This window comes from Microtus ochrogaster, unplaced genomic scaffold, assembly GCF_000317375.1.
Source record: "Microtus ochrogaster isolate Prairie Vole_2 unplaced genomic scaffold, MicOch1.0 UNK16, whole genome shotgun sequence".
NCBI lineage: Eukaryota > Metazoa > Chordata > Mammalia > Rodentia > Cricetidae > Microtus > Microtus ochrogaster.
In genome coordinates, this window is record NW_004949114.1 from 1,402,976 (window position 1) to 1,408,002 (window position 5,027).

Here is a 5,027-nt window from a genome sequence, read left to right on the forward strand (position 1 = left end):
TGGAGAGATGGACGGTGGTGGTGATGGAGAGATGGCTTAGCTGTAAGAGTGGAGACCACTCTTGCAGAGGACAAGAGTTTGATCCTAACATCCACGTTGGGTGGCTCACAACTGCCTCTGACTCCAGCTCAAGAGGATCCAAGCCCTCTGACCTTCCTGTGCACACCCACATATGCACACTTAATTAAAAATTTAAAAGAAAATTTAAAGTAGGCAGTGGTATTTCTGGTGATGACAGTGATGGCAATCGTGGCGATGATAGTGTTGGGGGGGTGGTAGTGATGATGGCGTTAATGCTGCTGAGGATGAGGGTGGTGATGGTGACAGTAATACACAGGTATACTTTGCTGCTACAGCCTTACAGAAATTCTCATAGTAGGTCTTATTACCCTCATTTGACATCCAATCCCAAAGAATGTCATCAAAGTCACAATGTGCACAACTCTCTCTAAAGACATTTTAACACATCTCAAGCTGTAGCTAAGTGTAGTGCAGGAATGCAAGGGAGCTCTAGACCAGCTCTATTATTGGGGCCTCTCTCAGGCCCCCAACACCCACCAGGGCAGAGCCAGTTCCCTGCATATGAAAGTCACCCCAGGATACAGAGACCCCAAGTACAGAGTATTCTGGGATTGCTCCCAGCAGTAGGGAACAGCTCCCTTGGCTGCATATACCAGGGCTGCTCAATGTCCTCATCCATATTCTGCTGGGGGAAGGAGAGGAAGATATGATCTGTCATCACCGGGGTGACAACACGCTGGACGGCTGACTGTTTCTGATGTGTTGTGTTGTCTTCAGCAAAGGACAAGAAAGAAAACTGAAGCCGTAAGTTCACACCCTGTGCAAAAGCTCACAGACAGCCTTCCACAGGAACCGACGAGAAACACAACTGTCCTAGAACTTATCAACTGAGCATCAGTGCATTGTGTGTGTGTGTGTGTGTGTGTGTGTGTGTGTGTGTGCACATGCACACATACATGTGCGAGTGCATCTGTATGTATACACAGGTGTATGCATGTGTCTGGAGACCCACAGAGACTTCAGCTCTTGTTCCTCAGCTTCCGTCTGTCTTGGTTTTCTGTCTGGCTTGGGGCCAACCAAGTAGAACAACCAGGCTGACCAGCAGTCCCAAAGACCCACCTGTGCCTACTACCTCTTGCCTCGGCTGGGATTACAAGCATGTGCCACGATGCCCCCGTTTTTTATGTGGGATCTAGGGATTGAACTCAGAAGCCCTTTACCAGTCGAGCCATCTCCCCAGTCCTATAACCCTCTTCTAAATAAAAGGATTATCATCTTTCCCCTTTCCAAACTTGAGTGTCTCTGATACAGCTTAGAAGAACTCCAGGATAAACTGACAAGAGCAAAATCGCTCAGCCTATGACAATGAGCTTGTCTTGACCCTGGATCTGGAGGGAGAGGCCATCAGGAAAGGAGGCACGCTTACCCTGCAAGGCATTGTTCACTTTATTCCACTCACATGAGGAGGATGGGGGGGGGGGTGCCGAGGCCAGGGCCCAACGCCTACAGTCTTGGAACTCTGCCCTTGCCAAACTGCAGTGAGCCAGACAGAGCCGCTAAGCCTGGTTTCAATAAGACAGGGGAAGGCAGTTCTGGGAGCTTCACAGAGCAGCATCATGTGAGAGATTCGGGAATGGAAGCCTCCCTGCCTGCTCCCTTAGGACCACTTCCTGGATCCAGCTCCATGGCCAGGAACCAGAGTCTACTGTGTACATATGAAAAGTGAGTTTTCCTCTGTGGAAAACAACAGACCCAGAGCAGACACACACTGCATGTGACCCACTCCTTCCACGGCCAGCTCTGCAAAGAGGTATCATTAAGCCAGCCATCTGCTTCCTCTGCTTCTTGGCCACTTGGCTGGAGATCGCACAATTCTAGAGTGTTATTAGTGACCTGCCTCTGCTATAAATGATCAGACAGAGCAGGAACTTGCTGCCTACAATCCTATATCATGGAGTAGTGCTGGAAAGGCCAGGCCAGCTGAAATCAACTCTATACCTATACCATGTCCACAAAAGAGTGAATTAGGCCAGGTGTGGTATCTCTACCTACAATTCCAGCTGTCAGGAAGCCGAGGCAGGAGGATAACAAGTTCAAGGCTTACCTGAGCTGCATAATGAGACCTTGTCTCAACAAGGCAAAAACGGGCAGGGGAGATTGTCCAGTGGATAAAGTGCTTGATGTAGAAGCACAAGGACCTGAGTTCAAACCCCGGAACCCATAAAAATACCTGGATTTCTTTAATCCCAGCACTCAAGAGGCAGAGGCAGGCAGATCTCTGTGAGTGCGAGGCCAGCCTGGTCTACAAGAGCTAGTTCCAGGACAGGCTCCAAAGCTACAGAGAAACCCTGTCTCAAAACAAACAAACAAACAAAATACCTGGATTCAAAGAGGGTTAAGTCCCCAAGGCCCCACTCCTAGATGAAGAACCATAGTAGATGGTTGCTGAGAGAGGGGAATCAGTCTTCCCTGGGGAGGAGCCCTCTGATAGGCCATCCAGTACCAAGTGGACAGCCTTAAACACATGTACATATGAGTAACACTGAACGGGCTCTGTAGGGTGTGCATGTGTGCGTGTGTGCATGTATGTGTGTGCATGTGTGCATGTGTAAAATAAATACAGAAGGAATGCCAGGGGGAGTTGGGGAGAGGGAAGAAGAAGGGGTATAAATGATGTAAATATAGTTTACTCACGTGTCAAATTCTAAAAAAATTAAAAACGTAAATTAAATCACACACTTATAATCCCAGTCCTTAGGAGGCAAAGAGAATGGACTCTGAGGTTCACTGGCCCCCCGGAGGCTCAATGACTGTTCAGCCTAGACAACTGGGTGAGTTCTAGGGCAATGAGAGACACTGCCTTAGAAAATCAAAGTATCTAGTGCTTGAGGATGACAGCCTAGACTGACCTCTGACCTCTCCATTCACATACCCACATAGGTATGTGCACACACACAAGAACATGTCCCTGTACATACACAGGAAGTGGGGGACAGAAGAGACAGCCTGTCTGTGTTACAATCCACCACGGGACAGGTGAGTTCCTATGTAAGGAGCAGAAGGGAGCCACAGGGGCGCCCATGAAGATCCACCCAGAGTCAAGCAATGGTCCTAGGGTAGTCTGCAAAAAGTCAGCTTTTACTTTGAACCCTTCTCTCTGCACCTGCTGAGCTTTGGACTGTGTGAATGCCACACTCATTCAAAGTCAAGTTTCAACTGGCAGTGGAAATGGACACATGAGCTCAAGTTAGAGCAGGGACAAAGCTGGGGAGACAGCTCAGTCAGTAAAGGGTTTGCCCCATGAAGTCTGAGCTCAGTCCCTAGCACTGAAGTAAGGATCTGGTAATCACAGCACATGCTTGTAATCCTGGCGCTTTGGAGACGGAGACAGGTGGGTCCCTAAGACTCACTGGCTGGAGAGCCTACTTGAATCATTAAGTTCCGGGTTCAGAGGAGGCCGGATTTCGAAGCACACAATGGATGGACGGTAAGGAATGACCCCAAGGCTAACCTCTGATGCACACATAGACTTGCACACACACAGTGGACAGGGCGGACGGTAGAATATTTCAGTCAACTGTTTACCTCTGGTAAACAGAGACGTTTCCCCAGGCAAACACTGCTACCAGCTGGACAAGGAATCCTGTGACCACCATGGCCAATAACCATGAACTGGCACCTGAATTGAGAATTGCTTTTCTCAACACTTCCAAAAACTCAGAATCAAGAGGTGGACTCACACTGTACCCCTTTGAAGCTCTAGGAGAGGCCCTTCCTGCTTCTTAGGGTCCCGTGATGCTAGGCATCCCTTTCTGGTCACCACAACACTCCTCTAGTTCTGTGGCAGGGAGCCTCCGCTTGTGTCCCAATCTTCCCTCACCCCATCCTCGCAAGGGTACATATGCCACTTAGAGTCCCCTAGAAAATCCAAGATCATGCCCACCCATATCTTCAAGTGTGGGAGAAAGCCATCCTCAGAGCCCAACACCCACCAATTCTATCACGTTGTCTGTGCCTGCATGCAAGTGCCAATCGTGACCTTGCCTGTGGACTGAGGATGTTCCCCTTTGAAAAGGGGGTGGTGCGGGTCACTGGACCCTCATTTGAGATTCCAGCCATTCCTCTGTGTGCGGTTTGCCCTCATTGCATGTGGCCTTACGGGGACAGGGGTGCTAGGATACATAACCTGTGGAAGGTTAACTGAGGGGCTCCTACACCCATGCTCTGTAAGCCCAATGAGCTCACTGAATGCCCAGGGGAGCTTTGGTGAACTTGAATTTTGTCGCTAGAACCTTAGCAGGAGCAGGTAGATGACATTTATATGTTCCCAGGGAAGGAATTCTCTCAACATCAAGTTAATCGCATCTGATGTCCTTCTGTGCCACACGAAGGAGCATTCTCAGGTCCCAGGGTTTGGCTCGTGTGTACCTCTGGAGGGGCCTTATTCCCTGACAAACCAGGGATGACCAACCATACTGGCCACTTTTCCAGTCAGCACTATCAAATCCCTGACAGAAGCAACTTAAGAGAGAAGTCTTTAATTTCGGCTCACAGTCAAAGAAGGTCAGCTCCCTGGGGCAAGGGAGACAGGATGACCTGGGTGTCTCTGCACGGAGGTGGGAGCTGGTGGTTAACACATCCACATGTTGGTAAATCAGAAATCAAAGAACACGAGCCAAAAGTAAGGGAAAGCTATACCTCCTCCCCCAGAGACCCACCTCTGACAACCATGCCCCAGGTTGTAGCTTCTTCAAACCCCTACAATACCAACTCCAGCTGAAGATCAAGAGTTCAAACACGTGAGAGCTTGCAAGATGGTTCAGCTGTAAAGGGGCTTGCTGTCAAACCTGGCGACCTGAGTTCAATCCCCAGGACTCACACCGTGGAAAGAGAGAAGCAATTCCTGAAAGCTGTACTCTTACATATGTGCACACCCTTCTCCACACACATAGATGATAGATAGATAGATAGATAGATAGATAGATAGATAGATAGATAGATAGATA

General features: G+C 49.1%; 1 protein-coding gene across 4 annotated transcripts in view; it reads right to left on the bottom strand.

Moving 5' to 3' along the window:
* The window catches only part of Prkar1b (protein kinase cAMP-dependent type I regulatory subunit beta), a 141,477-nt gene that overhangs the window by 92,110 nt on the left and 44,340 nt on the right, over positions 1 to 5,027 (bottom strand). The gene's annotated exons all lie outside the window — the stretch shown is intronic.